Genomic DNA, 26,906 nt, shown 5'->3' with positions numbered 1-26,906 from the left:
GAAGTATATAGGGAGTATAGGGCTACATGTGGTGGTGGGGTAGCGGGGTGTTGTGTGTCTGAGCAGGGGATCGGGGGCAAAGCTCCTGTTTTCTACATCTGAACTAGGTGTTTATGGGAGAAATGTTTTCAGTCATCTGGAACCTGAGAAAATTATCCAAATTTGTGCCTGTCATGGTGTTGCGCTATTAGTTGTTCTTAGCTTTTTTTTTTTTTTTTTAATTTCTTTGTGACCTGTAAATTGTACAACTCAGTTGAATAACATTTTTAGATCAAAAAGCACAAGGAGAAAAAAATGGACTTTATAGGCACCGATTATAAAAATAACAGTTTATTAAACACAAGATACAAAAGGGAATTTTCATTAAAACTTTATTTTGCAGAGTCAATACATGCAAAACTGTTGCTTTTACTCTCTAAAACAGCAAAAAAAATGCCAAACATCATAGTCCTGCAACAGTGTATGGTATGTAGTAACACGCTTGCTCTACATCTTTTGCATATGAATGCTTCATCGGGAGCTTAATAGCTGTTCTACAAAAGATGGGAGTGACATATAAGCATATGCGTAATCTAACAAAGTACATTGGTAGTGTTCCACATTTTTTAGCAGAATTCATCCCAAAGGGTAAATATGCAGCAGATACCCATAAGTGACATGCAACTGGCGATTTAAGGTTCAATGTGGGGGTGTGCCCGTTAAACAGGAAAAAGTAATATTTGTAAAAAAAAAAAAAAGCAAGGGTGAATATCCCCATATCATCAAAGTGTCCATTATTTGAGAAAAGATAGCAGATTTGAAAAAACCCAATTCCTGCATAAAAGCAGACGAGGGAAGATGGCAAATAGTATTGGCCAAAAGCCCTACCTCTGCACATAGACCATACAGGAGCGATCTCATTAGGTAGCCAGATAGTAGATGGTATTAATGTAATAGTAACCAACATAAACAGACCACAGTGACCTCAAACACAAACATATGATAACAAGGGTTTAATATCTATATATAGTACCTAGTATTCATAATACAAAGAACATTGAGGCGTTTGACACTTAGCTACTCTCACCTGTTAAATAAACTAAGGTGAACAAATCAAAGCCATCTGGTATCTTAGTTAAAGCAAGGAGACAGACTGTGTGCTGGGCTCCTGGTAGTTGGCCCTAACAGTTTTCTATCTAAAAACAATAAGGCCCCTTTCACATGGGACAGATCAGTAATGATCCACCGCTTGATGATCGGCTTGCTCAGCGGGGATTGCTCCGTTTGTCCCCGCTGAGCCGGCAGATAACAGGGCGCTCCTCGCACACTGTGCAGGTACCGCCCTGTCGGCTCACAGTTCTTCTCTATGGGGGATCGGATGAACACGGACCATCTGTCCATGTTCATCCGATCCGCTCTGCAGACGGATAGAAAAATAGTATTTTCTTCCGTCTGCAGAATCGGACAATGGCTGAGGCGGACGATATCGGGTGTCTGCGGATGTTCAACTACAGACACCCGCTATCCCATAGGAATGCATGTATGTCCGTATTTTATCCGCAAACGGATGGATGAAATATGGACATACTGTCCGCATGTGTGAAAGGGGCCTAAAACATGTATCCAATGACTGGATCTGAAAGGTAAACTGATATTGTAGCAATCTAGGAATTGGTAAGAACAAGTCCAAGAAGCAACAAAGTAGCTAAGATAGTCCTCATAGTAGATGAAGGGAATACACACCTTGATCTGCAGAAAATTTGTAAGCAGCTGAAAGCAACAGAGAGCACCAAGACAACTGACTGCCTGTGAAGGATTCCCTCTTGTAGAGCTAGACAGGGCTGCTCTATATACACACCCCAGACAGGTGTGTGGCTGACTTGGCCATCACCAAGGTGCACACCCACACCCCCTAGTGGCCAACAGCCATAACTACCACTGATGGAAAAATGCCACTTAGAGCAGATGTGACCCATCAAACACGGGGATGGTAAAAGGGGAGATAGTGGGGCAGAGGATGGTTGGCCTGTAAGATGACTAGAACAATTAGGGGGAGGAAAGAAGGGAACCACAAAGGCTCCGACCACAATGCACCCCACAATCAGATTATATAAATACTGTATTGCGGCTTTCTGGCCGCACACACAACCATCATACCAGTATGTCACAGGGATCCGAAGCACAATACCAAGAGGAAATCCACTGCCAGGCTTCTGGAACAAAAAGACATAAAATAAGTTAGATGTAGTATATTCTAATGTATAAAACGTATAATAAACTAGAAATTAGGGGAAGATACTGCGCTGTAGCCAAAGTGGGGATCAACAGCTAACACCCAAACAAACAAAGTTCAGTGAAAATGGGGGAAAGGTGGTGTAGCGCTAGTGAGTGAATTGAAAAATAACTCCAAAAATTGTATGTTGAGAAGTGATGATAATAAAACTAATACTATAACACATGCATGTGACAAAATGTGCAAAAATGCGTAAAAACACAATGCAAATATTCGCTAATATGTGTATGCGTGTGTGTATGTGTATGCGTGTGTGTGTATATGTATGCGTGTGTGTATATGTATGCGTGTGTGTATATGTATGCGTGTGTATATGTATGCGTGTGTGTGTATATGTGTGTGTGTGTGTGTGTATATATGTATGTATATGTGTGTGTATATATGTATGTATATATATATATATAATCACTACTGTAAGGGGTTCATGTTTTTACTGTAGAACTGTGAAAGTAATATTTACAGTAGCTCTGTACGATAAAGGGCTCCTCATTTTAGTTTTTTTTAACCCCATTATGTTACTGGCCGATCAATTATGAAAATAGTAATCGATTTCATAATCGATTAGTTGACGATTAAGCGATTAGTTGTTTCAGCCCTAGATTTGACACTACGGGGGTCTCGTTCATTGTCCTGGCAGTTATCTCACAGGATCGGGGTGGGGGGACTGGAGGATACTTTAGCATGAGACTAAATGGATTGAACGCCTGAGTTTGTATAAGATTTATTACTGTTGTCTTGATTTTATTTTGGTCTAGTTTAATGTTCCTAGATTTTCCTTCTTAAGTGTACTACCTCATGGGCAACTATATAAAAAATGTGTGTCCATCCTGATTCTTGAATGTACATCTCTTGCTATATATATATATATATATATATATATATATATATATATATATATATATATATATATATATATATATATATATATATATATATATATATATATATATATATATATATATACACACACACATACATATACACACACAAATCTTGGTGGATATCAGTGGCTGTAATATAAGTCCCAACAAAACAGTCCACATGGATAATGGAAAAGTGTCAGTGTTGGTATTCCCAGTAAAAAGATCAGACAGCCACACAATTCAGTTGGACTGGGAACAGCGACTTATCTGGAGTGATTTCAGAGAGAAATACTCTTACCAGAGAAAATCGACACATCTGTCGTTTGACAGTGGGTCAACTGCGCTCGTTATCTCAGGTGTTGTATGTCGGTGGTAGATTCACGTAAATCGCCGCACTGTCTCCGGATTTCAGACTCCCAATATCAGTGGCTGTAACGTGCGTCTCCCGGGTCAGCAGGGTCCAATTCACATTGGGGTGCCATCTTGTATCTCCGATGAAAAAGCTGTGCCTGTAATCTCCAAAATATATAATATAATGTATAATAAACTAGAGCTGCAACTAACGATTATTTTCATAATAGATTAATCGTCCGATTATTCGATTAATCAGATAAAAAAACTGAAAGTGTATGTATATGTGTATATATATATGTGTATACACACACACGTACGTGTCCCCCCCCCTGGTGTCTCGGGTTTTCTCACCCCTTCATTGTGACAGCGGCTCCTCCTCGGTGTGCCGGGGTGGTGTGGGGCGGAGTCTCAGTCCGGAGCCGCCACACGTGACTCGGCCAACTCCTCCAAATAGAGCGAAGGGCACCCCGAAGCTGGGAGATGGATGCACGCATGTGCAGAGCACAACCTCCAATCATGGCAGTGCTGGAAGGCTGCTGGGTAGAGGGGAGAGGGGGACCCGAAAGCAGCGCAGGCGCGTTGCTGGCGGGACGTCAGCTGGGTGGAGAATGCAAGCAGGCGTTGCTGCGTAGTCATGGACGTGGTGCATGCGTAGGACACGGGAAGATGCACATGATTCTAATGGACCGGCAGGGGGGGGAAGGTGCAGACTAGGGGTGCAACGGATCAAAAACTCACGATCGGATTGTTCCTCGCATCAGAGTCACGGATCGGATCAATTTTCGGATCATTAAAAAAAATAACACTATCCCCGCCCCCCACAGCCACATTGTTTAAATAAAAGGTATAACACTATCTCCCCCCCCCCCCCCAATAAAATGCAGCTTTTTACAAGCATAAACAGTCAGCATATCACTGATTTGCGCCAAGCTCACCACTGATCAAAGTTCCTCCAAACAGACCGCAGTGATGAGTCCCGGGATGCCTATTGGCGCAAATCGTCAGTGATATGCTGACTGTTTTTATGCTTGTCATAAGCTGCGTTTTATTGGGGGGGGGGGGGGTGGGGGGGAGATAGTGTTGTACCTTTTTTATTTAAATCAACAATGTGGCTGTGCCAAGCAAGTGGAAAGGCATAAATAGGATTAGATAATTAACTGCTATCTAATAGATAGTAATTAGGTTAGATTAGGTAATGTAGTGGTACCTGCATAAAAAGTTTTGAATGAGGGCAGGCAAGGCATCCAGCGTGACTCCTCCAGAATTCCTTCACTTGGGCTGACACAGGCTGAACGCCGTGCTGGGGTGACGTCAGCGCGCAGCTCACCGCTGCCGGGTGTACCAAGATGGCCGCCAGCTCCAGCGGATCGCATGGTGCGGACCAACTAATCGATAATGAAAATCGTTGACAACGATTTTCATTATTGATTATCGATAATATCGATTAAGCGTTTCAGCCCTATAATAAACCAGCAAGTAAATTACAAACTGCAATCAAATTGCAGGGTACAGTAACAAACTCAATATAAATCTAAACCAGGCACATATGACCGCGGTAAGGGATTGGATGACGCTTATATCACCAAAAATTTGTATAATCAAAGGTGGGGTACACCTATAACAAAAGGAAGAGAGAAAAAGGAGGGGGGGACAGGGTTAAAAAAAGGGGGGTGGGAGAGAGTGACAGGAGGCATAGCAACAGCAAGAGATGTACATTCAAGAATCAGGATGGACACACATTTTTTTATATAGTTGCCCATGAGGTAGTACACTTAAGAAGGAAAATCTAGGAACATTAAACTAGACCAAAATAAAATCAAGACAACAGTAATAAATCTTATACAAACTCAGGCGTTCAATCCATTTAGTCTCATGCTAAAGTATCCTCCAGTCCCCCCACCCCGATCCTGTGAGATAACTGCCAGGACAATGAACGAGACCCCCGTAGTGTCAAATCTAGGGCTGAAACAACTAATCGCTTAATCGTCAACTAATCGATTATGAAATCGATTACTATTTTCATAATTGATCGGCCAGTAACATAATGGGGTTAAAAAAACCTAGAATGAGCCCTTTATCGTACAGAGCTACTGTAAATATTACTTTCACAGTTCTACAGTAAAAAAATGAACCCCTTACAGTAGTGATTATCTGCTTTTTTTTTTCTACTATAAAGGGCTCATTTTAATTTTGTTAACCCCATTATGTTACTAAATGTCTTAGACCTGGTTCATATCTATGCGTTTTATGGTGCTTTTTGCAGAAATGCACTACAGTTCATTTACATGGTTTCCTATAGGACACGTTCACATCTGAAAGGGTCAGGGACTTTTAAACGCAAAATGGTGCTTTATTTGTTCACTACACTTCAATAGAGAAGCTGCAGAAAAGCATGTAATGCATTTTTTCAGCAATTTGTGTTTTTTAATTTGGCCAAAAAAATGCATATTGCAGTAAATTCACGTGCGCAAAAATCAAAACGCACTGCAGAAGCAGATCAAAAGCAAACTGTATAGGTGTACCGAGCCTTATGCTGGCCACACGGATCAATTTTCAGATGAGAATATTCAGACGAAAAATCTTTGTACATTCGCTGAAAGAATTTTGTTTGAAATTTTCACTTGTTTTTAACATTCTGTTTTTAAAATGAACTATTTCTGAATGAAAACTACATACTGTCAGAAAACTTCTTAGTCAAAGGAATTTTCAATTTCCAAATTTTCCCGTCACTGTGATTGAAAATGACCATCAATTTGACCCACTTTTTTTTTTGTTTAAAAGGCTATTAACCGATTAATCTAAACAATAATCGGCCAACTAATCGATTATGAAAATTGTTGGTTGCAGCCCTAGTCAAATCTGTGGCATAAATCCAAATGCCTACTTAGGTTTAACATAAGGGGGTAAAGTTGACGACATCAAGTCCTATGTGAAGGGCAGGAGAAAATGTTAGGGTTGTGTCCTTAATACTGTCAAATGTGGATCAAGTGTACTTTATGACGTAGAAGTCAGGGAAGGTGTAGGAGCATTGGGCATCAAGTGTGGTGCTAGCTAAAGAACATGTGAAAGCTAAATCTGTTGTGACTGGCAGAAGAAAAGGAAGTGGAACCTGACCCAGATGGGTTCTGTAGTAGGTTTAGTGCTTGTGCCGCTCCAAATCCTAGATGTGTATTAGTGCGTGAAGTTGTAGATGCATTAGGATTTGGACTCGTACGTGTCGAGTCACAATGCGATCTTAAATTGGATAGAAGCATTTAACACTCCTACAAAGTCCATTCTTTCAACTGCCAATTAGAGGATTCCTAAAGGGGGGAAAAAAAGGTGGGGAGGGGGCAAAAGAAAAAAGGGGGTTGGTACATATAGTGGTATGAGATGTACAGCGCCAATTTCCACTAGTAGTTAAAGTAGTAAATGTATGCATTTACAGGTGAATAACAAACCTGTTACATCTGAAGGAAAACTGCCCCAAAGCATGATGCTGCCACCACCATGCTTCACTGTGGATATGGTGTTCTTTTGATGATGTGGTGTTTTTGTGCCAAGCCTGTTTTTGGAAAATTTAGCCAGGCTTGGATGTTTTTCTCAAAAAAAAAAAAAAAGCTTCCGTCTTGCCACTCTACCCCATAGCCCAGACAAATGAAGAATACGGGAGAATGTTGTCACATGTACCACACAGCCAGTACATTCCAGATATTTCTACCTTTTTAATGTTGCTGTAGGCTTCTTGGCAGTCTCTCCAGTCTTTTCGTCTTTTCATAAATTATTGGAGGGACATCCAGTTATTGGTAATGTCACTGTGGTGCCATATTTTCTCCACTTGATGACTCTATTCACTGTGTTCAATGGTATATCTAATGCCTTAAATTCTTTTGTACCCTTCTGACGGATACCTCTTTAACAATGGGATCCCTCTGATGCTTTGGAAACTCTCTGTGGATCATGCTTTTGCTGAAGTATGCGACTAAGAAAATGTCAGGAAAGACTTTATAGAACTGAACTTTATTGGGGTTAATCGGAAGAATTTTAAATGATGGCACTTAGAAATAAAGTAGCGGCTAGTGTGCCAACATCCCTGAGATGGATCTCACAAAAGTGAGTATACCCCTCAGTTTTTTAAATGTTTTGTTAGCTTTTATGTGACAACACTGAAGAAATTACACTTTGCTACAATGTATAGTAGTGAGTGTATAACAGTGCAAATTCGCTGTCCCCCTCAAAATAACGCAACAGCCATTCATGTTGAAATTGACAACAAAAGTGAGTAAAACCCCTAAGTGAAACTGTGTCCGATTTGGGCCCAATTAGTCACTTTCCCCCTCTGCTGTCATGTGACTCATTAGTGCTGCAAGGTCTCAGGTGTGAATGAGAAGCAGTTGTGTTAAATTTGGGGTTATCGCTCACTTTCATACTAGTCACTGGAAATTCAGCAAGGCACCTCATGGCAAAGAACTGAGGACCTGAAAAAAAGAATTGTTGCTCTACATAAGGATAGCCTAGGATAGAATGCAGAGACCCTGAAACTGAGCTGCAGCATGGTGGCCAAGACTAACTGCATTTTAACAAGACAGGTTCCGCTCAAAATGGGCCTCACCATGGTCGACCAAACAAGTTGAGTGTGCTCAGCGCCATATCCAGAGGTTGTCTATGGGAAATGTATGAGTGCTGCCAGCTTTGTTGAATGGGTGGGGGTCAGCCATTCAGTGCTCACACCATAAGCCACACCTCAAATTGGTCTGCATGGCTGTCATCCCAGAAGGAAGCCCATTTAAAAGAAGCGCAAAGCCCGCAAACAGTTTGTAGACAAGCGGAATAAGGACATGGTCTGACCATGTCCTGTGGTCTTAGACAAATATAAACTTATTTGGTTCAGATGCTGTCAAGCGTGTGGCAGCAACCAGGTGATGAGTACAGACCAGTGTCTTGCCTACAGTCAAGCATGGTGGTGGGAGTGTCGTGGTCTGTGGCTGCATGAGTGCTGCCGGCACGGGGGCGCTGCAGTTCATTGAGGGAACCATGAATGCCAACATGTACTGTGGCATACCGAAGCAGAGTATGATCCGCTCCTTTTGAAGACTGGGCTGCAGGGCAGAATTCTAACATAACAACCCCAAACGCACCTCCAAGATGACCACTGCCTTACTAAAAAAGCTGAGGAAAGAGGACTTAAGTGGCAACCTGTGAAGCTCTGGTGAACTCCATGCCCAAGAGGGTTAAGACAGTGATGGAAACAATTGGTCCAATTTGAACATTTTCACTTGGATTTAAAAAAAATGAGGGGTGTACTCACTTTTGTGTGTGTATTTCTATATTGCCCTGTTTCCCTGAAAATAAAACCTAGTGTGATTGTCTGTGATGGCTGCAATATAAGCCCTACCCCCCAAATAAGCCCTAGTTAAATTCATTGTAGGTCTTATTTTCAGGGTAGGGCTTATTTGGAAGGTAGGCCTTATATTTTATTCACCTTCTGACACAGCTCCTCTCTTTAGCCATTGGGTTGTTAGGACACCTTTAGGAGAGGACTAGGCATAACATGTAATGAGAACTCAGAACTTCTAGTTCCACCCAAGGGGCGGTCCCTTAGGTAACAACCCCTCAGCCTGCCATGCAGCTTCAGTTTTATTTTGCCTAGTGGAGAAGGACCTAGGAACCCTGCAGGCCCATCGGTCCATTTTTTATTTTTCTGCAGAAGCTTTGCTTTTTGCGCAAGACAGCAGATCACAGCATCTGCTATCAACAGCCGGCTGGGTGACAGGCTGGATACCCTTATCCTTGTAGTCCAGCCTGGTCAGCAAGCGCGTGCAGACCAGAGCTACGCACTGGGCCAGCCACGACGTACCTCAGCTCCAGGTGGTTAATGCTCTGGAGCACACACATGACCGGGGTACTGATATCTGCGTCAGTGGGCCGGGCCAACAGCCACCCTGTACTGATCGGCGAGTGGGTTTGTGATGGAATGTCTCCCAGCTCTGCAGGACTGGTAAGTACAGCTCTACCTGCCTCGGTGGGGCTCAGCAGCTGGGAATTCCCTGGGAGGTCTATTTGGGGGTCCCTCACCACCTCTTCTCTCCCTGTCCTCATCTCCCCCCCCCCTCCCCGTGGGGATGCTACGTGAGTCTGCTGAGCCGTGTGTCAGATGCAGAGGCTTTCTGGGGGGGGGGGGGTCTGTGCTGGCTGTGCCCTGATGTGATTCTCTCCCTGGGGGGGGTGTCTGGTGGCTGTGCCTGTCGATCGCTGCAGTGCTGTTCGCCACCATTTCTCTTCCACTGTCCACTGTATACAGTGTTCGGCTATCTTGGGTGAGGGCAAGGAGCAGCATGCTTTCCTGGAGCTTGGCGGCCATTTTCCCTGTTTTGTGTGGTTTATACTTTGTATGCTCGGTGGCCATTTTTCTTGGCGCCAGAACACGTTGTGGATCAGTTCAGCGCCATAGGCAGCAACTCTAGACAGCGCAGTGTGATCTCCTATGCACCTGGGGGCTGACAAGGGACACGGGCACTACTAGCTGGACAGCGCAGAGCCAGTCAGGGTGGTGAGTCCTGCGGGAAAGAGCCTCTCAGCCAGCAGCAGTTAGGAGGGTGGGACCATCACTGTCCTAAGTCCCCATTGGGTGGCAGACAGGGGTAGGGTCAGCATTGCTTCAGAAACTGGTGTTTCTTCCCCCAAAATCCAGGCAATTGCAACCGGTTCGCCTGCAGATGGATGCTTTGTCGGTTTCCTGCCCCCCACCTTCCTCCGGGGAGAGCTCTGACAAAGACTCGGGCCCTGCTGAGGCTGGTGACCCCTGTTCTGTCGTTTTCAGATGACACTGAGTCCGGTCCATGCGCGACAAAGAGCTTGTTGTAGCACTTATCACAGCTGTGCGTGATACCCTGAAGATTCAGGAGCCAGCAGATCCCTCTGCTGATGTAGCGGTCCCTTTTGGGTCCCGTAAGCCAGCCTGTTAACCTAAGGTGTTCCCGTATCTGACTTATTTTGACAAGTTCATTTACAAGGAATGGGGTCGACCACAACAGACCTTTTCGGTCCCCAAATACATTGCAGTGCGTTACCTCCGGTCGTGGACCCCCCACTGCTTTTTCGTCTGCCTGGGGCTTCGTCCAAGTGTCCCCAGCACGACAGGACGACTTCTGAAGGACCCAAGAGTCCCTGAAACCGAAAGCCTGTGAGCAAAAGTGCTACCGCATGAAGGTTTGCCACCACCCGTGACACGGTGGGGGTTCGCCTTTGGGAGTTTGCAGCCCGGTGGACCTCTTGGCTGTCTGACCAATGGGTCTTCGATCTGATTTCCTCCTGCTACAAGATAGTTCCTCTCTTGGCCGCAAGGGACCTGCTGAGTCGTGGGGTGATAGTACCTGTTCCGTAATTGGAATGTTTCCAGGGGTTCTACTCAAACCTGTTTGAAGTCCCCAAGAAGGAAGTACCTGCACATACCCATATGCCTCCGGCATCAGAAGTTTCTGCGACTTGCAGTCAAGGAAGCCCACTACCAGTTTGTGGTGCTCCCCTTTGGTTTGGCATCAGCCCCCGAGTCTTTGCCAAGGAATTGTCTCCTGTTTTGGTGTTGCCGTGGGATCGCGATCGTGGGATACCTAGACGATCTCCTCCTGAGAGCATCTTCCGCTTCAGAGTTAGGATGTGGCGATCACCATGCAGACCCTGCAGGAATTTTGGTGGCTGTTGAAAGTAAAAAAACGTCTGTGATTGTACCAACTCAGCGTTTGGAGTACCTATGTTTACTGCTGGACTCCACGGAAGCGAGTGTTTCTCCCTTCAGACAAGCTGCAGACTCATGTTAGTAAAACTGCTAATGAACCGCAGGTAGTCGTCGCTATGTTTCTGCATGCAAGTCCTGGGGCTCATGGTGGCCTCCTTTTTGAGGCAGTACCGTATGCCCAGTTTCACACCAGAGTCCTGCAGAAGGAGATTTTGTCAAAATGGGACATATTTCCGTTGTCCCTGGATCGGCAGATTCAGTTGAGCCAATTAGTCAAGGATTCCCTGCTCTGGTGGCTGAGGTCCCTGGCACTTCCATCGAAGTTGCTCCTACCTCTGAAATGGACACTGATCACAACGGACGCCAGCCTATCAGGCTGGGGTGGAGTAATGGGAGTTCAGTTGACCCATTGTCTCTGGTTGGTGGAGGAATCCAAGTTGCTGGGCAATCTGCTCGAACGGAGAGCGATCAAGCTATACCTCTCCACATGGTCGATAAGACTGCAAGGGCGTCTGATCAGGATCCAGTTAGACAACACCACGGCTGTGGCACACGTCAATCACCCAGGAGGAACAAGAAGCTCGGCCGCTGCACGGAAGGTCGCTCCCATACTTCGGTGGGCAGAGCGACATTTATCGGCCATTTACATCCCGGGAGTGGAACTGGCAGGTGGACTAAGTCGCCAGATGCTGGACCCAGGAGAATGGGCGTGGCATCCGTAGGTGTTCACGCTACTGTGCCTGCGGTGGTCCACACCCATTCTGGATGAAAACCTGTTGGAGTGTGCAAAAGACCTGAAACTGGGACGGAGATTTATCTTTCAACAAGACAATGATCCCAAACATACAGCAAAATCTACAAAGGAATGGTTCACAAATGTATCCAGGTGTTAGAATGGCCAAGTCAAAGTCCAGACCTGAATCCAATCGAGAATCTGTGGAAAGAGCTGAAAACTGCTGTTCACAAACGCTCTCCATCCAACCTCACTGAACTTGAGCTGTTTTGCAAGGAAGAATGGGCAAGAATTTCAGTCTCTCGATGTGCAAAACTGATAGACATACCCCAAGCGACTTGCAGCTGTAATCGCAGCAAAAGGTGGCTCTACAAAGTGTTAACGCAAGGGGGCCGAATAATTTTGCACGCCCCACTTTTCAGTTTTTTATTAGTTAAAGTTTAAAATATCCAATAGATTTCGTTCCACTTCACAATTGTGTCCCACTTGTTGGTGATTCTTCGCAAAAAATTTAAATGTTATATCTTTATGTTTGAAGCCTGAAATGTGCCAAAAGGTTGAAAAGTTCAAGGGGACCGAATACTTTCGCAAGGCACTGTATTTCTCCAGCAAGGAGTTGACCAGAGATTGGCATTAAGCACCATCAAAGGACAAATTTCAGCATTGGCTGTCTTTTTTTTTTTTTTCCCCAACAACCCCTGTCATAGCACTCCTTAATGAGTACCTTTGTCCAGGGGGTTCCAATGAGCAGAAGTTCCACTGTAGGGTGTAACCCCGCTTTAAGTATGCCTGTGATGTGGCCCTGGATACGGTCCCCCTGCTCTCTAGAGAATCGGTATCGACAGTGGTGCTATGGCGCCTGTTTTAGCTGAAATGCTGGTCTGTGGACCAGGCATCTAAAAAAGCTCTGGCGGATTTGCCCTTCCAAGGTGAGAGGCTTTTTGGAGCTTCGCTGGATGACCTATTAAAAATGTTACCGGTGGGAAGAGCACGTTGCTCCCACAGTCCAGGAAGGATAAGGAGCCATGCCATAGGCAAGGGCCCTCTCTTTCCGCTCGAACTGCTTTTTCGCCCGCCTAGGTCGGCAGGTAAGTGCTCCCACTCAGACAAGGGGCCTGCTGAATGACAAAGTATTCCTGGTTTTGCAAGCCAAACAAGTCTGTGAACAAACATGTTACCGCATGAAGGTTTGCTCCTGCCCAACTCTCGGGTGGGGAATCGCCTTCAGGAATTTGCAGCCCAATGGACCTCTCTACTGTCCGACCAGTGGGTTTGTGAGCTGGTTTCATCGGGATACAAGATGGCGTTTCTTTCTTGTCCACCAAACAGATTTTTGCCCTCCAATGTACCTCTACTTCCAGCTCACCGGAAGCCCTGTTCGGGGGCCGTACAGGACCTGCTACTGCGCGGTGTGATAGTACCTGTACCGACTCTGGAAAGGTTTCAGGAATTCTACTCAAATCTGTTTGTAGTCCTCAAAAAGAAAGGGGTATGTCCAATCCTGGACCTCAAGGCCCTCAACAGCTTTGTGAAATTGCAAAGGTTCAGGATGGTATAAGCACTCCATCAGGGGGACTTCCTGGCATCCCTGGATATCCAGGATACGTGCTTACCTGTACTCATATGCTTCAGGCATCAGATTTCTGCGATTTGCATTTGGAAGAGCACTATCAGTTTGTGGCTCTCCTTTTTTGGCCTTGCGTCAGCACCCAAAGTTCTTTCAAAGTGTTAGGCCCAATTCTGCTGCTGTTAAGGCAACGTGGAGTCACAATCGTGGGTTACCTAGACAACCTCCTGAGAGCAGCTTCCGCCTCAGACTTGAGGGAGGGTGTAGTGATCACCATGCAGACTCTCCGGGAGTTTAGTTGGGTGCTGAACCTAAAGATGTTGGCGTTGGTGCTGACTCAACACCTGGAGTGCCTGGGCTTGCTGTTGGAGTCCTCCAGAAGCAAGCGGTTTTTATCCCTTCAGACAAGCTGCAGACTGTTCAAACTGCAGTGAAGTTGATAAACTGCATATGGTCGTTGCTGCGCTTCTGCATGCGCTTTCTGGACCTCAAGGTAGCCACATTCGAGGTGGGACCGTATGCTCAATTTCACACGAGTCTTGCAGAAGGAGATTTTGTCAAAATGGAACAAATGATCCCTGGATTGTCAAATTGGGGTGAACCAGTTAGTCAGGGATTCCCTTCTCTGGTGGCTGAGATCTCTGGCCAGATTGTTCCTTCCTCTCAATTGGACAGTGATCACAACGGATGCCAGCCTGACCGGTTGGGGGGGGGGGGGGAGTGCTGGGTGTACAGTCGGCCCAGGTCCTTTGGTCGCGGGAAGAATTCCATCTGCCAATCAATGTGCTAGAGCTTCGGGCAATCAGACTTTGCCTCTCCATATGGTCAATGAGGCTACAAGGGCAGGATCATCAGACTTTGCCTCTCCATATGGTCAATGAGGCTACAAGGGCAGGATCCAGTCAAACAATGCACGCAGTGGCGTACGTCAACCAAGGAGGAACAAGGAGCTCAGCTGCAGCATGTGAGGTTTCTCACATCCTCCAGTGGGCAGAGTGACATGTGCCGGCCATATATATCCCAGGTGTAGAAAACTGGCAGGCGGACTACCTAAGTCATCAGATGCTGGACCCAGGTGAATGGTCGTTGCATTTGGAGGTATTCAGGCTCCATTGCCTAAGGGGGGGGGGGGGACACCAGATGTGGACTTCTCGGCTCAATCAGAAGGTGCAGAGGTTTGTGTCCAGCACAAGAGACCCCTGGGTGGACGCGTCAAGCACTCAAGCTTCTTCCACGTCTGCTGCGCAGAGTGGAGGCCGAGGGGATTCCAGCAATTCTGATTGTCCCAGATTGGCCTCTGCGTCCTTGGTACGCCGACCTAGTACAACTGGTGGCGTATGTTCCTTGGTGGCTACCGCTGTGAGAGGACCTTCTAGCGCAAGGTCCGATGCTTCATCCTGCTTTACCATCGCTGGTTTTAACGGCATGGCTGTTGAAAGCCAGGTGCTAAAGGACCGAGGTCTGTCAGACTCAGTCATTTCCACAGAAGTCGTCTTCCCTGAAGATTTACCATCGTACATGGAAGGTTCCACGTGTGAAGAGATGGTGTGACGTCCGCACTTATTCAGTTTCCAGTATCCTTGCAGCAAGGAGTGGATCAGAAACTTGCCTTAAGCAACATCGAGGGACAGATATCTGCCTTGGCTGCCCTTTTCCAACATCCCTTGGTGACTCACTCATTGGTGAGTATCTTTGTGCAAGGGGTTCAACACATAGTCCCTGCGGTTTGACCACTGCTACCTCCGTGGGATCTGAATCTGGTGCTATCAGAAACCGGCATTTGAGAACATTGGGGAGATTCCCTTGTTAACACTCAGAAGTTTTTCTAGTAGCTATTAGCTCTGCCAGGAGGGTTTCTGAATTGGTGGCATTGTCATGCAAGTCTCCCTACCTGGTCGTCCGCAGCCCTCTTTCCTTCCAAAGGTGGTTTCGGCATTCCATCTAAATGAGGTCCTTGCGTTGCCTTCCTTAAGTCCTAAGCTGACACACCCAAAACAGGTTGCCTTACATTCCCTGGATGTGGTCTGGGCTCTACGAGCGTATCTGTCTGCTTTAGCTCCCTTCCAGAAGTCAGACTGGTTGTCTCAGGGGCTGGTCCAAACAAAAGCTCTGGCGGTCTCGTCAACCATTTCTCGGTGGATCAAACGGATTGGGGTTCATGCCTATGCCTTAAAGGGGCAGGTCCCCCTTTTCCTGTCACGGCTCATTCCACCAGAGCAATTGGGACCTCCTGGGCTTTCTGACATCATCAAGCGTCTGTCTCCCAGGTGTGTAAGGCGTCCGTTCACACTTTCACTAAATTCTACAAAGTAGACGTAAGTGGATCTCAAAAGCTTGCTTTGTCCAAGGTTTTGCAGGCGGCTGTGTAAGGTTGCAATTACACTTTAAGTTACTAGTTTGTTATGCATCTTTTGATGCATAAGTTTGCTACTGGTTTTGATGGTAGCTGTTTAAGATGGTGACTCCTCTGTTGAGGTGTTCCCTTTGTTGTGGGTGAAGTTATGTTTTGCTGTTTCCACCCCTTGTTTTTTGCTTGGGGACGTCCCTAAGGTCAAGAATTAAAGGGGCTGTGTCCGTCAATCAACGAAAGAGAAAATGGGATTTTTGTACTCACCGTAAAAACCTTTTTCTCTGAAGTTCAGACAGACACAGCACCGACCCCTCCTATTTGTACTGCTTTTTGACGTACTGAGCCGCAGGAAGCGGGGTGAGGCAGTTGTAGCCACAGGGACCGCCCCCTGGGCGGTGCTGAGCAGTCTTGCTGTTTTTACACATGTTACATGTTCTAAGTCCTCTCCTGAAGTGGTTTGATAACCCAAAGGTCAAGAATTAAAGTTGTCAATGAACTTCAGAGAAAAGCATTTTACTGTGAGTACAGAAAGCCAATTTTTTTTTTCAGCTTTCAGTGCTGTCGCACTTTGACAATTGCGCGGCCATGCTACACTGTACCCAAACAAACTTTTCTTCACACAAATAGAACTTTCTTTTGGTGGTCTTCACAACCGGGTTTATTATGTACAATAAAAACCCCAAAAATGTTGGAAAGGTTTTTTTACTCTGTGTTCGTGTTTACATGGCTTAGATTAAGGCTGTGATTGGACGCAGCCAATCACATGGTTAAAGAGCCACAGCTCTTTACACAGATCGGAGTTGCGCCGTGACCTAGCAACATAACGTGGCTGTGCGAGAGTGGCTGTTCTGGGCCGCCGTCCTATGATGCTGTATAGAACAAGAGCTGCACCGCTGTCATTTGACAGTGGTTGGGTAGCAAGCAGTTAGAGATTTAAAAGAATAGCCTTTTTATAATACAAAAACAGCTGATAATCGCTACTATAAGGGGTTAATGTATACTTTGGAACACTGAAAGTAATATAAAAAATTACATACTCACTGGCCACTTTATTAAGTACACCTGTTCAATTGCTTAGCAACACAAATTGCTAATCGGCCAATCACATGGCAGCAACTTCATTTAAGCATCTAGATGTAGGGAAAATTACTTTCTGAAGCTCAAACAGAGCAGCGGAATGGGGAAGAAAGTGACTTTGAACATGGCATGGTTGTTGGTGCCAGATGAGCTGGTCTGAGTATTTCAAAAACTGGGATCTTCAAGCACAACCATCTTTAACCACTTGCTTACTGGGCACTTAAACCCCCCTCCAGACCAATTTTCAGTTTTCAGCGCTGATGCACTTTGAATGACAATTGCGCGGCCATATAACACTGTACCCAAATGAAATTTTTATCATTTTTTTTCCCCACAAATAGAGCTTTCTTTTGGTGGTATTTAATTACAGCTGGGAGTTTATTTTTTGCTAAACAAACAAAAAAAGATGCAAAAAAAAAATCCTGTTTAATAGTTATAAAATTTTGCAAACAGGCCATTTTTCTCCTTCATTGAAATGCCCTGATGAGGCGGCAGTGGTGGGCACAGATAAGATGGCACGGATGGGTGGCACGGATATGTGGCACTGAGGTGCAGCACTGTTGAGGCAGATTGTGGGCACTGATGGGTGGCACTGTGGGCACTGATGGGTGGCATAGGCAGGGGGCAGGTGGGCACTGATGAGCTGGCCGTGACTGAAGTCCCTCTCACGGCCGCCGGTGATCGGCTTTTTTTTTTTTCCTCGTGCTGTCAGCGTGAGGACTAAAAATAGCCGATTTACCGGCTTTGTGTCACATGATCAGCTGTCATTGGCTGACAGCTGATCACGTGGTAAGGGGTCGGGATCGACCCCTTGCTCCGATCCGTGATCAGGCGAGTCTTATTGACTCGCTGATCAGAGCGCGCCGCGTGCGCCCCTCAGGGGGCGTGCAGGCTGCTCGTGCACGGGACGACGTCAATAGACATCGTCCCGGCAAAGCAGGTCCGCGCTGTAGCCGTCATTCGGCTATAGCGCGGATCGCTATTGGTTAGGGAATGGTCAGAAAGAGAATATCCAGTGAGCGGCAGTTGTGTGGATGGAAAGTAGTTTTGTCAGAAGAATGGGCAGGTTTGAGATGATAAAGGCAACAGTAACGCAAATTAACATTCTTTACAACCAAGGTATGCAGAATGCCATCTCCACTTACCACATTAAACCTTGAAGCAGATGTGCTACAGCAGCAGTAGACCACACAGAGTGCCACTCCTGTCAGCTAAGAGCAGGAAATATAGGCTACAATTCACACAGCCTCACAAAAGTTGCACAATAGATTGGAAAAATGTTGCCTGGTCTGAGTCTTTATTTCAGCTGCGACATTCAGATAGTAGGGTCAAGATTTGGCATAATCATATAAAACGACGTCTGATGAAACAAGCAAGGTGGAGATTGATGCGCAATCATGTCACTTCCGGTTTATTTATACCCGGTCTGTGGAACGCACGCTGTCCCAGACCTATGGACTACTTTGTTTTGATTTGCTCCTGGCAGGTCCTAAGTGCCCAATTTTAGATTTGATTACAAAAAATTCCCTTTTTGGATTTACACTGAGTGTTTGCTTTTCCTATTCGTTCATATGTGGATCTCCCACTATTTAATACGTCGTGAAGGAGGCTATTCCATTGGACATCAGGATCAAAGACAGATCTAAATACATGCGCTTTTTCCCCTGCAGGGGTGTAGCTATTTGAGTGTGGAACCAAAAGGGGAGCATGAGTGTTCACTATTTTTGATATAAGATGTGATCTATTCTATTCTATCCACAAGTCACATTGGAAAATCATTTATGGACATTTGCACCAGTTACATTGGAATGCCAAAGGGCAATATATTTGATTTTTGATATTTTTTATCCTGCCATACTTCACATTTTTAATTAGTGCAACATCTAATTATTGTGGTGTATATCTGGACTTTCGGTTAGCATTTTGCACTTATCAGTTTCAACAAATTCTAATGGCAATATTCGGATATTGCTCTACATCAAGTTAATATGGGTTTTACGTTATATATTAGCACCTGCACCACTTTGTCAGTTTGCACATTTATGAAGGATTATGCACTTTAGCACTTCATCGGGTTTATGATCTGACCGTGCACAGTCCTTTTTACTGTTAGCTGTTCTGGCTGTGCCATTTACCTCTTTACATACAATGCAAGCCTTGTATCAGTGGTTCAGGCTGGTAGTGTAATGGTGTGGGGGGTATTTTCTTTGTACACTTGGTATCAATTGAGCATTGTTTAACCACTTCAGCCTCTGAAGAATTTATCCCCTTCCTGACCAGAGAACTTTTTGCGATACGGCACTACGTCGCTTTAATTGCGAATTGCGTGGTTGTGCGACGTTGCACCCAAACAATGTTTTCCTCACAAATCGCTTTCTTTTGGTATTTGATCACCTCTGCAATTTTTTTTTTTTTTTTTTTTACGCTATAAACAAAAAAGCGACTGTTTTAAAGGAAAAATAAAGCTAAGCAAATATTTTTTATTTTGCTATAATGTCCCCAAAAAATATAAAAACAAATTTCTTTCTCAGTTTAGGCAGATATGTATTGTACATATTTTTGGTAAAAAATATTGCAATAAGCGTATATTGATTGGTTTGCTCAAGTTATAGCGTTTTTTACAAAATAGATTTATGACTTTTTTTCTTTTTTTTTTTTTTTTTAATTGCGACTGCGACATTGTGGCGGACGCATCAGACACTTTTGACACTATTTTGGGACCAGTGAAATTTATACAGCATCCGTGATATAAAAATGCACTGATTACTGTGTAAATTACACTGGCAGGGAAGGGGTTGAACACTAGGGGGTGATCAAGGGGTTAAGTGTGTCCTAGGGAGTGATTCTAACTGTGGGGGGTGGGCTCACTAAACATGATGGAGCAGTAGCTCCCTGTCATATTGCTGGGCAGAACAGGGTAATGTCTTGTCTTGTTTACATTAGGCATCTCCCAGTTCTGCCGCTCTGTCACGATTGCAGGCCACCGGAGGACAGAGTATGCAGGGAACCCTCAGAGTACCCGGCGCCCACTAAGCCATGTCTTAAAAGGGACGTACAGGTACGCCCATTTGACCAGCCGTGCCATTGTGCCGACTTGGATCGTGCGCTGGTCGACAAGCAGTCAAATGCCACGGCCTACCTGAGTATTGTTGCGGACCATGTCCACCCCTTCGACTACAGTGTACCCATCTTCTGACGGCTACTTCCAGCAGTATAATGCACCATGTCACAGCTCAAATCCTCTCAAACTGGTTTCTTGAACATGACATTGAGTTTACTGTATTCCAATGGCCTCCAGTCACCAGATCTCAATCCAAAAGTGCACCTTTGGGATGTGGTGGCATGGAGGATTCGCATCATGGATCTGCAGCTGACAAGTCTGCAGCAACTGCATGATATGTCAATATGGACCACATTCTCTGAGGAATGTTTCCAACACCTTGAATTTATGCCATGAAGAATTAAGGCAGTTCTGAAGGCAAAAGGGGGTCCAACCCGGTACTAGCAAGGTGTACCTAATAGTGGCCGGTGAGTGTGTATGTGCAGTGGGAAAAGAGAACAATTGGATCCCCTGCAGATTTTGTAAGTTTGCCAACTTAGAAATTAATGGTCTATAATTTTTATCATGGGTGTATTTTAAGTGTTAGAGACAGAATATCAACCAAAAATCCAGAAAACTCATAAAACAAATGCTATAAATTAAGCTGCAGTTCAGTGCGTAAAATAAGTATTTGATCCCAAAGCAAAACATGACTTGGTACTTGTAGACAAAACACTTTGAATTATAGTAAATGTACCGAAGAATTTTATTGGTACAAACACATTAAAATTGAGGGAAAAAAACCCTATTGTATACAAAATAATTTCAGATCTACAGCAGAAAATCGTAACATGTCCTCTAGTTTGACATATGCTGTTGGATTTACATATTTTCATATAATGAGTAAGTCAATTATTGACCTTGGCAAATGTGAAAAAATGTGGTGTGCATTTGTATTAGGCCTCCCTGAGAATACTTTGTAGAACTGCCTTTTCACTGCAATTACAGCTGAAAGTCTTTTTTGGGTATGTCTCTACCAGCTTTGCACAACTAGAGTGAAATTTTTGCCCATTTCTTAACTGCAAAATAGTCCAATCTCTGTCACATTCGATGGAGAGCATCTGAACAGCAGTTATTAGTCTTGCCACAGATTTGCAATTGGATTTAGGTCTAGGACTTTGACTGGGACATTATATCATATAAATATGCTTTGATCTAAAACATTCAATTGTAGCTCTGACTGTATGTTTAGGGTCATTGTCCTGGAAGGGGAACCTCTGCCCCAGTTTTTTCCCCAACAGGTCTTTGGGTGGGAGAGCAACCTGCCTCTGTAGGTCTGTAGTTGCAGCCCCTCTGTTTACCTCAGTCAATGATCCAGGTTGCTACCTTTTGGAGATCTTAGGTCAGCGATGTTGAAACTTGGCACCCTAGATGTTTTGGAACTACATTTTCATTGATGATACACAGAAGAGTGCGTGAGCCCCATTGGAAATATATTTCCAAAACATTTGGGGTGCCAAGGTCCTTCATCACTGTCCTAGGTGATTGAGGCTGCTCATTCCGTTTGTTTTAAGCTGGTGTCAGGCCTGGCACACTTTGATGGTTTGTGAAAGCCCAACCCCCCCCCCCCCCCCCAGGACAAGGTGGTCTCGCACCCATTTCTACTCTGATCTGTGAATCTGGCCTTTTGACCTGAGCTCACTCACCTATTCATATCGTTGCTCTTGCATTTGGAAGCGTGCATCTTTACCTAGTCGTGCTCCCGTTTTGACTTGGCTTGCGCTCTCACCGTTTGCTCACCAAGTAGCCGGCTCTGATCTTGGCATGGCTGAGATGGCAGGGGATTTCTGCGATAGGCTATCTGGCCAACTTCTTCCTGTAAGCATAGTCTTATTCTGCACACCCGGACAATGTGGCAATCGCCATGTGTTTTTTTCATGGCTTTAGCAAGGGAGTTTGACCTCAAGTGCTCCGCTCTGACCTCAACCAGTTATCTGAATTGACGGCGTCTTCTTTTTGACCCGGCACGGGCCAAGGCGTTCCCTTGCCGGTTAAGCGTCGCAACCGCTTTTAAAAAAAAATAAATCTTTCATTTTATTTTTTTTTGCTAGGATGCGGGTAGGCCCTTTAGCAATTCACTGGCACGTCAATTATGTTTTACGATGGCTGTCCGTGTGTGGTTTTGGTGATCTTTATGCTTTAGTTTGGTCATTAGGCTATCCGGAGACTTTTAAGTAGCACTATTATGTTTTACTTAATTAGTACTAAAATATAGACTGTATTTCTCTTACGTTCACTGTCTGACACAGCTCGTTATGCCACCTTCAGGAGAGGACTAGGCATAACATGTCATATAAAAACAACAACTTTCTAGTTCTGCCCAAGGGGGACGACCCCACAGCCTGCCTTGCAGCTTCAGTTTTTTGGGGGGTTTTTCTGCCTAGTGAAGGAGAAGGACCTAGTAACCCCGCCGGGGCCATGGGCCCATGGATTTTTTCTTTGCAGAAGCTTTGCTTTTTGCTTAACATTAAAGATCCTGTGATCTGCTATCGGCTGGGTGACAGGCTGGATACTCTTATCCTTGTCTCTCCAGCCTGGCCAGCGAGCGTGTGCAGACCAGAGCCACGACATGCCTCAGCTCCAGAGGTGGCTGGTGAGCGCAAATGCTCCGGGGCACACACGTGACCAGGCTACTCCTTTCTGCGCCTCAGTGGGACGGGCCAGCAGCCATCCCACACTGATTGGAGAGCGGGTCTGTGATGGAATGACTCCCAGCTCTTCAGAACCGGGTAAGTACAGCTCTCCCTGCCTCAGTGGGGCTGAGCAGTTGGGCAATCCCTGGGAGGTGGATCTCTGTGTGTGTGTGCGCGCGCCATATACAGGGGCTCTCTGGGGGGCTCTCACCTGGGGGAGGGATTGCGCTTGCTGGCTGTGCCCTGGCTGTGTGTGGATCTCTCCTTGAGGTGTCTGGAGGCTGTGTCTGATCGCTGTAGTGCTGTTTCACCACCATTTATCTGCCTGTTTAGTTCGCTGTCCCTCGTGGTATACAGTGCTCGGCGGCCATCTTTGGTGAGGCAAGGAGCAGCAGGCTCTCTGACCATTTTCATGTGTTTTGGCGGCCGTTTTCCCTGTGATTATGTCCTTTTTATACTGGACGCTCGGCGGCCATTTGATTTTGGTCAGTTTCAGCGCCATTCAAAACGGCTCTGCACAGCGCTGTGCGGTCTCCTATGCATCTGGGAGTTGGCACAGGACACAGGCTCTACTAGCTGGACAGCCAGCGCAGAACCAGTCAGGGTGGGGAGTTCTGTGCGGAAGAGCCCATCAGCCAGCAGCAGTTAGGAGGGTGGGACCATCGCTTTCCTAAGTCCCCAACAGGTGGCAGACAGGGTAGGGCAGTGATGGCGAACCTTGGCACCCCAGATGTTTTGGAACTACATTTCCCATGATGCACCCCTACACTGCAGAGTGCCTGAGCATGGTGGGAAATGTATTTCCAAAACATCTGGGGTGCCAAGTTTTGCCATCGCTGGGGTTGGGTCAGCATGGCTTCAGAAACTGGTGTTTCTTCCCCCGAAATCCAGGCAATTGCAACCGGTTCACCTGCAGGCAGTGCCTCTGGATGCTTTGTCGGCGGTCCTCTATTTGTTGCCAAGATGGAGGCGGTGCGTGGGCGTAAAGGTTGTAAAAACCGGCCCCCGTCCTCTGGAGGGGAGCTCTGATGCAGACTCGGGCCCTGCTGAGGCCGGTGACCCCCCCCCCCCTGCTCTGTCATTTCAGATGACGCTGACCAGGACCGAACTGACAGCGAAGATGAGTCCCCGTCTGGGTCCGTGCGCGAGAATCGCTTGTTTCGAGCACTTATCACAGCTGTGCGTGAAGAATCGGGAGGGAGCCAGAAGATCCCTTTGCTGATGTAGCGGGGTCCCTTTTGCCTTTTGGGTCCCGTAAGCCAGCCCGTTGACTTAAGCTGTTCCCGTATGTGACTTAAGTTCATTTACAAGGAACGGTGTCGACCGCAATTTGAGCTTTTCGGACCCCAAATACATGGTGGTGCGTTATCCCCTTTCTCAAAAAGCTGTCGGCTCCTCTGGTCGTGGACCCCCCCCCGGTACAAAGTAACCACCATCCCAGTAGAGGGGACTCCTGCCTTTAAGGACCCCATGGGCAGGAAGGCCGAGGCAGAGGCTCGTTCCTTGTTTACGGATGTGGGGTCAACTAGGCGACCGGTACTGGCATCCACACTCGTGTCTCAGACACTAACCGAGTGGGCAAAACTTTTGCGCCGCGAATTGGGAGAGCAACAGGCTTCTCCTGTCTAACTAGCAGACCAACTAGTGCGAGGCCCGAAGTACAATTTTGTGATGCAGCCCTGGATACCCTTCCTCTGTTATCCAGGCCTTCAGTATCAGCAGTGGTGCTGAGGCGCCCGATTTGCCTAAAATGCTGGCCTGCTCACCAGGCATCCAAAAAAGCCCTGACGGATCTTCCCTTCCTTGGCAACCGTCTCTTTGAAGCCTCATTGCATGACATTATTAAAAATGCCAGAGGTGGTAAGAGTACACTAGTCCCACAGGCCAGGAAGGCTAGGAAGGCTAAGGAGCCACGCCGTTGGCAAGGGCCCTCATTCTCCACTCACAAACGGCTTTTTCGTCCACCCAGGGCTTTGACCAAGCGTCCCCCGACAGGACGACCTTTAAAGGACCAAAGCGTGTGTGGAACCACGAGCCTGCGAGCAAAAGTGCTACCTCATGAAGGTTTTCTCCCGTCCGCAAGACGGGGGGGGGGGGTGCCTTCGGGAGTTTGCAGCCCGGTTGGCCTCTCGGCTGTCCGACCAATGGGTCTGCGATCTGATTTCCTCAGGCTACAAGATAGAGTTCCTCTCTTGGCCGCAAAAGAGATTCTTCCCCTGAAGCATACCCGTACTCCCAGCTCGCCAGGAGGCCCTGAAGGGGGCGGTAAGGGACCTGCTTAGTCGTGGGGTGATATTACCCGTTCCAGGAATTGGCATGTTTCCAAGGGTTCTACTCGAACCTGCAAAATGGAAGGGGAACGTCCAATTTTGGACCTGAAAGCCCTCAATTACTTTGCAAAAGTACAGAGGTTCAGAACGGAATCGCTGAGAAATCGCTGCACTCCATCAAGGGTACTCCCTGGTGGCCTTGAACATCCAGAATGCGTACCTGCACATACCCATATGCCTTCGGCATCAGAGATTTCTGCGATTTGCAGTCTAGGAAGCCCACTACCAGTTTGTGGCTCTGCCTTTTTGGTTTTGCCTCTGCCCTCCCCCAAGGTATTGTCTCTTGTTTTGCAACGCTGTGGGATCGCGATCGGGGGATACCTAGGCGATCTCCTTCCGAGAGCATCTTCTGCTTCAGAGTTAGGAGGAGGATGTGGCGATCACCATGCAGACCCTGCAGCAATTTTTTGTTGGCTGTTGAACCTAAAGAAGTTGGTGATTGTACCGACTCAGCGTTTGGAGTAGCTAGGCTTACTGCTGGACTCCATGGAAGCAAGAGCGTTTCTCCCTTCAGACAAGCTGCTGCAGACTCTCAGAGCTGCGGTAAAACTGTTGAGGAACCGCACAGGGGGTCGTCGCTACGCTTTGCATGCGAGTTCTGGGACTCATGGTGGCCTCCTTGAGGCATTACCCTATGCCCAGTTTCACACCAGAGTCCTGCTGAAGGAGATTTTAACAAAATGGGACAAATCTCCTTTATCCCTGGATGGGCAGATTCAGGTGAGCCAGCTGGTCAGGGATTCCCTGCTGAGGTCCCCGGCACTTTGGTCCGTGAAGTCGTTCCTACCTCTGAAATGGACAGTGATCACCACGGCCCCCAGCCCAACCGGCTGGGGTAGGGTAATGGGAGTTCAGTCGACTCAGGGCCTCTGGTCGGTGGGTGGTGCGATCCAAGTTGCCGATCAATCTGCTTGAGCCGAGAGCGATCAGGCTATGCCTCTCCACGTGGTCGATAAGACTTTGAGGGGCGTTTGATCAGGTTCCACTCTGACGTATGCCTGCCACTGCCGTGACATTCTGTCGCCAAGGAGGAACAAGAAGCTTGGCCGCTGCACGGGAGGACGCTTGCACTCACATCCTTCAGTGGGCAGAGCGACATGTACCTGCCCCCGTCGGCCGTTTACATCCCGGGAGCGGAGAACTGGCAGGCAGACTACCTAAGTCGCCAGATGCTGGACCCAGGAGAATGGGCATTGCCATTGCATCCGGAGGCGTTCTGGCTACTGTGCCCGCGATGGGGCACACCAGACGCGGCTCTTCTGGCCGCCCGTCTCAACGGGAAGGTGCCGAGGTTCGTGTCCAGGGCAACAGATCCTTGGGCAGACACGCTGGTGGTGCCATGGGGGATCAGTACCAGCTGATCTATGCACCAGCTGATCTATGCACCAGCTGATCTATGCACCAGCTGATCTATGCCTTTCCTCCGTTGAAACGGCCTCCACTCAGCGGAGCAGACGTGGTAACAGAGGGGATCCCAGTAATACCGATTGCCCCAGATCGGTCCCAGCGACCCTGGTACTCAGACCTGGTGGCGGACGCCCCGTGTCGACTGCCGTTACGAGAGGACCTTCTGTCTCGATTTCCGATTCTCCGTTCTGCTTTACCATCGCTGGTTTTAACGGCATGGCTATTGAGAGTTGGGTGTCGAGGAACCGGGGTCTTTGGGACTCGGCGATTCCAACTATGCCGAGAGCACGGAAAGCTTCTTCTCGGTAGGTCATCGTACCTGGAAGGCCTACATCTCCATGTGTGAGAAGGGATGGCGTCCACGCTCCCTTTTTTTTTTTTTTTTCCCCCATATCCAGGATTGATCCTGTTTCTACAGCAATGAGTAGTTCAGAAATTGGCTTTAAGCACCATATTTAACCACTTTCAGACCGGACCATTTTGCTGGTAAATGACCAGAGGTCTTT

The 26,906-nt window shown here is 46.7% G+C and overlaps 1 long non-coding RNA gene across 1 annotated transcript in view; it reads left to right on the top strand.

The window, feature by feature from the left end:
* The window catches only part of LOC143959121 (uncharacterized), a 51,291-nt gene that overhangs the window by 18,853 nt on the left and 5,532 nt on the right, over positions 1-26,906 (top strand). The gene's annotated exons all lie outside the window — the stretch shown is intronic.

Source organism: Lithobates pipiens, unplaced genomic scaffold (assembly GCF_037356315.1).
Source record: "Lithobates pipiens isolate NorthernLeopardFrog02 unplaced genomic scaffold, aLitPip1_a1.2 Scaffold_67, whole genome shotgun sequence".
Classification (NCBI taxonomy): domain Eukaryota; kingdom Metazoa; phylum Chordata; class Amphibia; order Anura; family Ranidae; genus Lithobates; species Lithobates pipiens.
The sequence above is the reverse complement of the archived record's forward strand: the minus strand, read 5'-3'. Positions and strand labels throughout refer to the sequence as shown.